Source organism: Lutra lutra, chromosome 7 (genome assembly GCF_902655055.1).
Source record: "Lutra lutra chromosome 7, mLutLut1.2, whole genome shotgun sequence".
Classification (NCBI taxonomy): Eukaryota; Metazoa; Chordata; class Mammalia; order Carnivora; family Mustelidae; genus Lutra; species Lutra lutra.
This window is the reverse complement of record NC_062284.1, coordinates 105801325-105813624: the sequence shown is the minus strand read 5'-3', so window position 1 is coordinate 105813624 and position 12300 is coordinate 105801325. Positions and strand designations below refer to the sequence as shown.

General features: G+C 39.5%; 1 long non-coding RNA gene across 1 annotated transcript in view; it reads left to right on the top strand.

The window, feature by feature from the left end:
- Positions 1-17: 17 nt before the first annotated feature.
- Positions 18-12300, top strand: part of LOC125104073 (uncharacterized) — a 30396-nt gene continuing 18113 nt past the window's right edge. Inside the window, exon 1 of the long non-coding RNA XR_007128582.1 lies at positions 18-103. This is a non-coding gene — a long non-coding RNA (uncharacterized LOC125104073). The remainder of the gene's footprint in view (positions 104-12300) is intronic.

Genomic DNA, 12300 nt, shown 5'->3' with positions numbered 1-12300 from the left:
GCCCCATCCCGCGGCCCGCCAAGCGAGGAGGAAACCGACGGTCCGAGAGGGCGTGTGGACGAGGTCTCACGGCCACCGAGTCGCAGAGCTCTGTTCGAACCAGGTCGGTCGCACTCCAAATTCTGAAGCCTTTACCCAAACGCGCTCCTCTCCCTGTGCCCACGACGCCCATCCGGACAAATCCCAGGGTCAGGAACCTGGTTAGCGGGAACGGGGTCCTCCGTGAGCCCGTTCCCTCTCCTGCCAACCGAAGTTGACTCATCACTTCACTTGGGTCTTCTCCTAACTCGCAGCTCTGCCCACAGAGCACCTGAACACTGCTAGCCCGTGCTCCCGACCTGGTCTGCCGTGTCGCCTGAGAAGAACCCACTCACCCGAAGTCCCCAACCACCGTAGCTCAAGAGCGGGAGGAAAGAATTTGGAAGCAGTAAATATTAGCCCCGGGGCGGGGGGAATGAATATTTGTTGGCTTGGGCCTGACAGCCAAAGGTCCCAGAGCACAATCAACTCTGAGAGACCCATGATGCTTACTAGGCTGGATGCGTTTCTTTCTAATATTTGCTTTAAAATTCAGACATAGCAGGAACAATGGAGGTATGACTGACCTCAAATACAGAGTTTTGATTTTTTTTTTTAAGATTTTTATTTATTTAATTGACAGGGCGAGAGAGGGAACACAAGCAGAGGGAGTGGGAGAGGAAGAAGCAGGCTTCCCGCCCATCAGGGAACCCCATGCGGGGCTGGATCCCAGGACCCCAGCATCATGACCCCAGCGGAAGGCAGATGCTTAACCACTGAGCCACCAAGGCGCCCCGAGTTTTGATTATTCTGCTGAGCCAGAGAGAAGGCATAAGCTAGGTAAGGACCTAAAGAACTAAATAATTTCTTTTTTTTATTAGGCTACTCAACTGGTCTTTACAATTTACTGATACTACTCGTGTGTGCTAACAAGGTGCTCATTACTGCTTGATTTCCGTTGGGGCCCAGAGCAGCCCCAGGCCCTCACAATTGAGGAGTTAACAGGTGTAAGTTACATATCATTGTTTTCTTGAGTACTGTATGTTCCTTCCTCCGTCTTCTATTTGGGAACTTGGTCTAGTGTCAAAATCCAATTGTAATCATGAACAGAAGCACATCCAGTGCCACTGTGATCTGGGAGTGGTTTTTGGTTCAGAATCTTGGTAATGGGCTTAGCCCAGCTCCAAATGATCTTTTTCTAGGCTGGTTGCTCTTATTTTCTGATAAAACCACTCTACCAGGCCCCCTTCCCATCCTCAACTTCTCTAAACTCATAGTTAATCCCTGAGGTACATGGAAAGGGTCGGGGCCAGGGAAACTGTGGGGACTATAAAGGTAGGAGAATTATTACAGCAGTTAGAAATAAACAGATTACTACAGTTGAAATTGTCACAGAGACCATGTGGGGAAATAATTGAAAAAAATTCAAGCAAATTTCTATGGTTAAGATAGATTTTTCTTAAATGTAGGCACCATTCTTGCTAATTGGGGGATCAGAATTCTTATAATGCTTTGGTCATTTTCCACACTGAGATAGCATTAATAATTGTCCCAAAATCATGGTCCTATGCTGGATGTTAGCTCTCTCTTCCAGACAGCTTTATTGAGATATAATTGGTATACAATAAGTTGCATATATTTAAAATGCACCGGTTGATACATTTTGACATGTATACCTCTATAAAACCATCGCCAAAATCAAGATAGTAACAATATTCACCATCCTAAAAGTTTCTTCGGCTCATACAGCATGAGTATGTTTAATTTTTCCAAAATGATTATACATTTTGCATTCCCACCAACAGTATATGAGACTTCCAATTACTTCATATAGTCACCCACGCACATTTGGTTGGCGGCCTTAATTTTAGCATTCTAGTAGGCCTGTAATAGATTTTCGTTGTAGTTTTACCTTGCATTTCCCTAATGTCTAATGACATCCAATACCTTTTTTAAAAATACTTTTTTAGAGGGACGACTGGGTGGCTCAGTCGGTTAAGCCACTGCTTTCGGTTTAACTGAAGGTCATGATCCCAGAGTCCTGGGATCGAGTCCCGTATCAGGTTCCTTGCTTGGCAGGGAGCCTGCTTCTCTCTCCGCCTCTGCCTGCCACTCTGCCTGCTGTGCTCTCTCTCTCTCTCTCTGACAAATAAATAAATAAAATCTTAAAAAATATATATATATATATATTAGAGAAGTTTTAGATTCGCAGCAAAATGGAGTGGAAAGTACAAAGGGTTCCCATATATTCCCTGATCCAACACCAGCACACCCTACCCTAGCATCAACATCCCACACCAAAGTGCCACGTTTGTTGTAATTGATGAATCTACATTCACACATCATTGTCCTGCAAAGTTTATAGTTTACAGGAAGGCATGGCTTAATGTCCAAATGCATAATGTTTGGACAAATGTATAGTATCCATCATTATAGTAACATGCAGAATAGTTACACTGCCCTAAAAATCCTGTGTTCTACCTATCCATCCTTCTACCCCTTCCCTCCCCAACCAGTGGCAACCACTGATCTTTTTACTGTCTCTGTAGTTTTACCAATTCCAGAATGTCATATATTTGGAATCATATAATATGCAGCCTTTGACAGATTGATTTCTGTCACTTAGTAATACGCATTTAAAATTCCTTCATGGGGGGGCGCCTGGGTGGCTCAGTGGATTAAGCCGCTGCCTTCGGCTCAGGTCATGATCCCAGGTCCTGGGTTCGAGCCCCACATCGGGCTTTCTGCTCAGCGGGAAGCCTGCTTCCTCCTCTCTCTCTCTGCCTGCCTCTCTGCCTACTTGTGATTTCTCTCTGTCAAATAAATTAAAAAAAAAATCTTTAAAAAAAAAAAAATTCCTTCATGGGGCGCCTGGGTGGCTCAGTGGGTTAAGCCGCTGCCTTCGGCTCAGGTCATGATCTCGGGGTCCTGGGATCGAGTCCCGCATCGGGCTCTCTGCTCAGCAGGGAGCCTGCTTTGCTTCCCTTCCTCTCTCTCTGCCTGCCTCTCTGCCTGCTTGTGATCTCTCTCTGTCAAATAAATAAATAAAATCTTTAAAAAAAAATAAAATAAAATTCCTTCATGTCTTTTCGTGGCTTGATAGCTGATTTCCAAACGTGGCCCCACAGAGCTTCCTAGTGATGCCAGCACATTTCTTGGACTTCCCAGCTTCCAGAAATGTGAGAAATGAATATTTGTTTATAAGCCACCGAATCTTTGGTGTTTTTGTAAGAGCAGCCTGAATGTCTCAAACAGTTCTTTATCAGATACGTCTTCTATAATTATTTCCTAGTTTTGTGGCTTGTCTCCTCAGTCTCTTGATGTACACTGTTTCATCTGTTTATTGGCCATTCATATATCTTCTTTGATGAAGTCTATGTTCGAATCTGTAGTCTATTTCTTTTCATTGCAATTTTTAAATTGTTGAGTTTGAGAGTTCCTTATATATGCTCTGGATACAAGTACTTTTTCTGATAAATGTTTTGCAAATATTTTCTCCCCAGGCTGTTTCTTATCTTTATTCTTTTAATAATGTCTTTTAAAGAGCCAAAGTTTTTCATTTTGGTGAGGTATAATTTATCAACTTGTTCCTTTATGGGTTGTGCTTTTGATACTGTATCTAAGAAATCTTTGCAGGGTCACCTGCATGGCTCAGTCAAGCATCTGCTTTCAGTTCAGGTCATGATCCCAGGGTCCTGGGACTGAGCCCCACGTTGGGCTCCCTGCCTTTGCAAGGAGTCTGCCTTGCCCTCACCCTTTGCCCCTCCCCTTGCTTGTGCTTGCTCTCTGTCTCTCAAATAAGTAAAATCTTTAAAAAAAAAAAAAAAAATCTTTGCCTAACCTAATTAGGCATAACGTGACAAACATCTCTTATTTTTTTTTAATTAAGATTTTTATTTATTTGACAGTGAGAGAGACAGCCAGAGAGAGAACACAAGCAGGGGGAGTGGTAGAGGGAGAAGCAGGCTCCCCAGTGAGCAGGGAGCCTGAATTAGGCCTCCATCTCAGGACCCTGGGATCATGACCCAAGCCGAAGGCAGATAGATGCTCAACGACTAAGCCACCCAGGCACCCCCTCCTATTTTCTTTTAAAAGTTTATGGTTTTAGGTTTTGTGATCATTTTTTTTTAAAGCTTTTATTTATTTATTTGACAGACAGAGATCACAGTAGGCGGAGAGATAGGCAGAGAGAAAGAGGAGGAAGCATGCTCCCTGCTGAGCAGAGAGCCCGATGCGGGGGGCTCAATCCCAGGACTCTGGGATCATGACCTGAGCCGAAGGTAAAGGCTTTAACCCACTGAGCCACCCAGGTGCCCCTTTGTGATCATTTTTAATTTTTGTATATGGTGTAAGGTATGGTTCCAAGTTCTTTTTTGTTGTTTTGCTAATGGTTGTCCAGTTGTTCCAGCATCATTTCTTTAAAAGTCTATCCTTTTTTCCATTATAATTGTCTTTGTGACTTTATCAAAAACCAATTATCCACATATGTGTGGGCTTATTTCTGGACTCTGTTCTGTTTTATTGATCTATTTGCACAAAATGCTATTTTTATTGCTGTTAACTTCATAATAATTCTTGAAACTAGGTAGAGTTAGGCCTCCAATTTTGTTCTTATTCAGAACAAATTTGTTTGTTTGGACTATTCTGGGTCCTTTGTCTTTCATATGAATTTTATAATTAATTTCTCAATTTCCACCAAAAAAAATCCTGTTGGGATTTTATGATTGCATGAAATTTGAGGAGCAAAGAAAATCTTAATAATATTTTTATGATGCATGAACAAGATGTATCTCTTTATTTGCTTAGACTGTCTTTATTTGGTCTTAGCAATATTTTGTAAGTTTTCAGTGTTAGAGGTCTTTCCCATCCTTTGCCATATTTATCCCAACATATTTCATATTTTTGATGCAATTGTAAATGGCATTTTAAAAATTACTCATTATGTATTGTTAGTACATAGAAATAGAGCTGATTTTTGTATGATCTTGAATCCTGCATTCTTTTTTTCAAGATTTTATTTTTAAGTAATCTCTATACCCGATACAGAATTTGAACTTACAACCCTGAGATCTAGAGTTGCCTCTCAACAGACTGAGCCAGCTAGGTGAGGTGTCCTTGAATCCTGCGTTCTTGGTAAACTCACCAGTTGAGATATCCATGATCTTTTGCTTTTTATTGTCTTTTGCCTGAATGTCTGGCTAGAACCTTCAATACAATGTTGAACAGAAGCAGTAAGAGTGGATATCCCTGTCTTATTCTTAATCTTAGGGAATTCAGTCTTTCCTCATTAAGTATGGTGCTCACTGGAGGTTCTTCCTGCATCAGGTGGAGGAAATTTCCTTCTGTTTGCTGAGTTTTTTTCAAGAATGCATGTTGAATTTTGTCCGATGCCTTTTCTTTTTCAGTGTGTTGATATGGTGAATTACATTAATTTTTGAGTATTCAACCAACCCTGCTTTCCTGGGATAAACCCCACTTGACCCATGTGTGTTTTCCTTTAATATGTTGTTGGATTTCAGTTGCCAAAATTTTGAGACTTTTTGCATAGATGTTCATGAATGATACTGGTTTGGTGTCAGAGCCCTACTGGCTTCATTGCGTGGGTAGAAAGATTACCATCTCTTCCAATTTAGGAGGAGTTTAAGTAGAATTAGTATTATTTCTTCCTTAAACATTTAGTAGTATTATGTCTTTCCTTAGAAGTGAAGGTAGCTGGACCTGGAGTTTTCTTTGGGGGAAGGTTTGTAACTTCCATTTCTTTAATAGATACAGGGGTATTCGAGTTATATATTTTTTTCTTTAGTGAGCTTTGTTTCTGTGTCTTTTAGTGCATTTTCCCATTTCATCTAAGTTGTTGAATTCAATGGAACAAAGATATTGGTGATATTCCCTTTTTATTCCTTTAATAGGTATACATACAATCTGTAGTGATATTACTTCTCTCATTTCTGATACTGGTAATTTGTGTCTTTTCTGTTAATCAGTCTTGCAGGAGGCTTGTCAGTTTTACTGGATCTTCTGAAAGAACTAGATGGTTCTTTATTTTTGAAGACTGTCAGATTGAATCCATTGTGCTGAAATCCTACTCCACTAGAGCAGTACATATACTGAAAACACTCTATTGGTATTTGTTGCATGAACCAATTAATGAGAAAAAAAGAACCATTGAATTCTGCATATAAAGTCATTTTAATATTACCACTCTTTTAGATACCAGCCATTTCCTTATCTCTTATTTATGTCTGTACTTTAGTACTGATAAGATATCAGTGGCTAGATTAAATGCTTGAGGATATGACCCAAGTGAAGGCTAATAAAGGGAGGTGAGGTGCAGGCTTTGAGGAGGGAGGGAATCTTGAGACAATAAGGAAAATAAATAGAGGCTGAAGACAGAGTCAGTCAAAGGAAGTGTAATAAAACCATAAGTCAGCAATCTTGGGATACTAAACCAGCAACTTCGGAGAAAAAGTGTAAATTCTGACAATAAGAAATGAAGGTCAGATAAAATGTAATCCAAGAGTGATTACCTAAAGTCATTACAGTAAAAATTTCAACTTTTAATAGCATCAGTGTTTCAAGAGGGTATTTGAAAAATACTCAGATGTTAGAGGAAAAAGGGTACATAAATCGACTTAGGTAAATTATGAAAAACAGGGGCACCTGGGTGGCTCAGTGGGTTAAAGCCTCTGCCTTCGGCTCAGGTCATGATCTCAGGGTCCTGGGATCGAGCCCCGCATGGGACTCTCTGCTCAGTGGGGAGCCTGCTTCCTCCTCTTTCTCTGCCTGCCTCTCTGCCTACTTGCGATCTCTGTCAAATAAATAAATAAAATCTTTAAAAAAAAAATATGAAAAACAATGTTCCTATTTATATTCCCCACTTAAAAAATAATACATTGGGCTTATTATATCTACATTAGCAGGAAGATCTTAAGATTTCTGGTCAAAGGAACCACAAAAAGGTCATAACATACCTCAGTGGGAAAAAGCAGAAATCTCTCATTGCTTTCACCAGGCTAAAAAAAAAAAAAAAACACTGACCTCACTAAACTTGAGTTCTAGTCTCTGTAACTAGCTGACCACAGTGACCTCAGGTTTGCACATTCCCTATGCTTTGTTTTAGATATTTTGGGTTTTTTTTTGTTTTGTTTTGTTTTTTTTAAAGATTTTATTTATTTATTTGACAGAGAGAGATCACAAGTAGACAGAGAGGCAAGCAGAGAGAGAGAGGGAAGCAGGCCTCTTGCCGAGCAGAGAGCCCGATGCGGGACTCGATCCCAGGACCCTGAGATCATGACCTGAGCCGAAGGCAGCGGCTTAACCCACTGAGCCACCCAGGCGCCCCAATTTTGGGGTTTTTTAATGTTCAAACTACACACATTTAAAATACACACTTTTATTAATTTATATTTAATACACACATGCACACACAGACATACAAAACCATCACCACAACCAAACTAACACAACCAGGGGTGCCTGGGTGGCTCAGTTGGTTTAGCTACTGCCTTCGGCTCAGTTCATGATCCTGGAGTCCTGGGATCGAGTCCCGCATCGGGCTCCCTGCTTGGCAGGAAGTCTGCTTCTCCAGCTGACCTCTCTCCTCTCATGCTCTCTCTCTCATTCTCTCTCAAATAAATAAAATCTCAAAAAAAAAAAAAAAAAATTAACACATCCAGAACTGCCAGAAGTTTAGTTAGGTTCCTTTTCTCTCACTACTACCCCATCCCCTACATAGTCCTCACCAAGTTTCCAGGAAACTACTCATTTGCTTTCTGTCACTATACATTGTGACGTATTTCCTAGAACTTTATATAAATGGGATCATAAAGTGTGTGTATTTTTTCTTGCTTCTTTCACTCAGCCTTATTATTTTGAAATTCATCTGTTTTGTTGCCTGTATTATCAGCTTGTTCTTCTTATTGCTGGGCTGTATTCCATTCTATGGATATGGAACAGCTTATCCATTCACCAGTTGATGGACATTCGGTTGTTTGAAGTTCTTGCTGCTATGTGTGGAACACGCTTTCATTTCTCTTGCCTAAGAATCAATGGGTGGAATGAGTGGGTCATGTAAGTTTAAATTTTAAGAAATTGCCAAATTTGGGGCGCCTGGGTGGCTCAGTGGGTTAAAGCCTCTGCTTTCGGCTCAGGTCATGATCCCAGGGTCCTGGGATCGAGCCCCACATCGGGCTCTCTGCTCAGCAGGGAGCCTGCTTCCTCCTCTCTCTCTCTGCCTGCCTCTCTGCCTACTTGTAATCTCTGTCTGTCAAATAAATAAATAAAATCTTTAAAAAAAAAAAAAAGAAATTGCCAAATTTTTCCCAAAGTAGTTATACCATTTTGTATTCTCACCAGTACAGTGTGAGAGTTTTAGTTCCTCCACATTCTCTCCAACACTTTCCTAGAGGACAATTTGACAATATCTATTGAGATTAAAAATACACATATACTTTGATCCAGTAATTCCACTTCTAGGAACTTAATCCTACAGGTATTCTCATACATGTGTGAAAGGACATATGCATAAGGCTATTACTTGCAGCATTATTTGTAATAAAAATTAGAATTAACCAAAATGCCCATCATTATGGGGCTAGATAAACTGTAGTACATTCATATAATAGAATACTATGTAGCTACAAAAATAATCAGGAAGCATAGATGTTTTTGGAAGGATGACCCTAACCCCAACTTTGTTTTTTTCTGGGAAGGGGAAAGTAAGGCAGAGACGTGGGAGATTGTCATGTACTCTTGTGTCCTTTCTCTTTTGAACCATATGGATGTATTAGCCACTCAAAAAATAGAGTTGAAACTTTTTAAATGTCTCTCTGAAATTAAAATAGTAATTAAAAGCAGAATTTTAGAATCTAAACCTTTCAACTTACAGGTAAGAAAACTGACACTTAGAAAGGTCAGGTGCTTTGCCATGTTTAAATAGTTAGCTCTTATAAAGTGAGTGCTTGTGAGTCTTATTAAGGAGAATCCCAGACCCATAAGTTCTCCTTGTAGTCATTTAAAATGATGTCTTCGTTAAAAAAGCAACCATTATTCTCAGGGAGCAGAAGCTTCTTAAGACAGCACTAATGTAATGAAACAAATACTGGACTTGAAAGCCAGAAGAAATGGTCTGGCATCCTAATTCTAATTCTGCTACTTATTATTCCCTTGACCATTTGGAACTGGTTTCCTCATGTGTCAAAAGAGCTGGGGTGCCTCCTCGGTGGCTCAGTCGGGTAAGCGACTAGCTTCAAGCTCAGGTCATGATCCCAGGTTCCTAGGATCAAGCCCTGCATCAGGCTCCTTGCTCACCAAGAAGCCTGCTTCTCCTCCTCCCTCTGCCTGCTGTTCCCTTGCTTGTGCGCACGCGCTCTGTCAAATAAATAAATGGAATCTTAAACAAACAAAACAAAAATAGCAATGCTTTTCTCATAGGGTGAGATAATATGCATGGACTGTGACTCACTGGTAACAATACTCCATTCTATCAGTTATCTTCACCTTACTGTGCAGTAGTTCATTAGCCATTTTTCCTTAATTATAAAATATGTCAAATATAGTAAAAGACTGAGAATAATATGATAAATACTCGGGTTATCAAATCTTAGTATTTTGTCGTATTTACTTTACTTTTGGAGGAGGGAATAAACGCCCCTCTATACCCTCCCCTATTCCTTTCCTGTTCTCCAGAGAAAGCCATTCCTGAATCTGGGTATTCATCATTCACACTCAGGTTTTTTTTTATGCCTACATAAACAAAACCAATGTATTGTTTTGCATCCTTCAATTTTGTGGAGATGTATATATTGTTTGGCAACTTGCTTTTCTCATTCATTTGTTTTTGAGATTTATTCGTGTCGATTTAGCTCTAGTCCATCTATTTTAACCGCTCTCTAGTACTGCAGTTAGTTAGTTAGCCTTAATTTATTCATCCATTGTTCATGGGCATCTAAGATGTCTGGCCAATGCAAACCATGCTGCAAAGAATAGTCTAAGACAGATCTCCTCGAGCATATATAGTAGATTTTCTCTAGGATTTATGGAACTTTTGGGTCAAAGGGGGTATTCCCCTTCATCTTTACTAGATGATGTCAAATCTAAATAGACTTATTAATTTACGTGCACGCAGTACATGGGAGTTCCCATTTCTTTGCATACTTTTTTTTTTTTTAAGATTTTATTTATTTGACAGAGAGAGATCACAAGTAGACGGAGAGGCAGGCAGAGAGGGAGAGAGAGGGAAGCAGGCTTCTTGCTGAGCAGAGAGCCCGATGTGGGACTCGATCCCAGGACCCTGAGATCATGACCTGAGCCGAAGGCAGGGGCTTAACCCACTGAGCCACCCAGGTGCCCCTCTTTGCATACTTTCTAATGCATTAAGGAAATGCAAATTAAAAGCACAATGAAATATCACCATACACCTATTAGAATGGTTTAAAAAAAAGCCCAACTTAACATATCTAGTGCTGACAAGGATGTAGTGCAGCTTAATTCTTGTCTATCACTGCTAGGAACGCAAAATCTTATGGTATACAATCCAGCAACCTTCCTCCTAGGTGTTAACCCAAGGGAAATGAAATCATAGGTATACACAAAAGCCTTTATGTGTATGGTTTCAGTGGTTTTATCCATAATTATTAAATGCCTTAGAAAGTTTTTAATTTCAAGGGAGTTAGATTTAGTTTAGGTTTTTGAGAGCAGGTTTGGATAGGGATCCAAGAGAATTTAAGAGAGTAGTTACCACTTGGTGAGAAAAGTGCTCCATCAAAGGAAAACCACCAGTGAAGTCTGAGTGCATTCACAACTATTTTGTCAAAGCTGAGTTATTATAGGGCCAGTCCTGGAGATAACGACTGCATCAAGGAAATGGTTAATTCTAAAAATCACTATGGACTGCCCAGGCACATTCATCCTTGGAAACCAGGAGAAACTTCAGCAGTTTCTTATCCTCTATAAAAGGTTTGGGGACCAAGAAAAGCTTGTCTGGAGGATAATAAATATGTCTTGGAATATAGTGGGAAAGAAACGAGTTGTAGGATTTGCAGGTAAAGTACAGGATGCCTAGTTAAATTTCAACTTCATAATTGATGATTCATAATTCATAAAGCATAATTTTTTTGCAGGACATACTTATAATAGAAAGTTATCTGTCTGAAATTCAAATTTAGCTGCATTTCCTGCATTTTTATTTGCTAAATCTGGCAACTTAAAGTGGTTAGTCTTGTTTAATATAACTTAGCCTTGAGAAGAAATCCAGTTACTTGTGCAGAATAATCATTTATTATATTTACATGGAAGTTTTAAGTTTTTCACAACAGAACTTTTCAAAATGAATTTTAGTGATACAGATTACAAAATGGAAGATAGCTTCATAATTAACTGTAAACTCTATAAATACTAGTTTTTAAAAAGATATAATGAGTCTAATATGAATATATGAAAAGGTTTTTTGTGCTTAAGAAGAAAAACATTTGGTTTTGTAATAAAACGTAAATAACTAAAAAAAAAATTTCTACTGAGCATATATTAGAAATTCTCCATTAGCTCAGACTCCATCTTAAGAGCCCCTCAATCTTCACTAATGATGAATGCCATCACATACAGTAGTTTTCCTTCAACAGGATAAAAAATCTGTGTGTAACCACATAGAGTAATGGAAGAGGGAGGAAGAAATGAGGAGGGAAAAAACTCATCAGTTTACAAATACTCCAGGTTGGGGAGTAGACAGTTTAACAGGTCTACTTTGCACTTCTCAAATGGTATTTTACCATTATCACCTTGTGAAAAGAACCACAAAGACAATTTACAAATGTCTGACTTGTACATAAGAATCACTGGTAAAAGCCAGAAACAATAGCAATTCAAAAGTAAATTTTCTCAACTTAAACATAGTTTTTGACCATCTTACTGTGTATTATTAGGTGCTGGATCAGGCACTTTGTGGGATACAAGTATGACTAAGTACTTAAGGAACTAACATCTAGTAGGGTGGAAAGACACATGCATAAATAAACATAATACAAGGTAAGTTGTCATGTAAGATGATAGATTGAAAATGCTATGAGAGCATAAAGGAAGGAGGTGGTGGTGGTGGTAAGTCAGCAAAAGCTTCATAAGAAAGTCGCTCCAGAAATGGCTCTGGACGAGAAGGGTTAGAGTGATGGGGGAAACAGAGGAACAAGAGGCAGAGGTGGGCAGGTGCAGTGTTTGGGTTTAAAGAAGCAAAACTGCTTTGAATGCATGATTTGGAAAGAATTATTTACAAAATGAATGGCTCTGCATGAC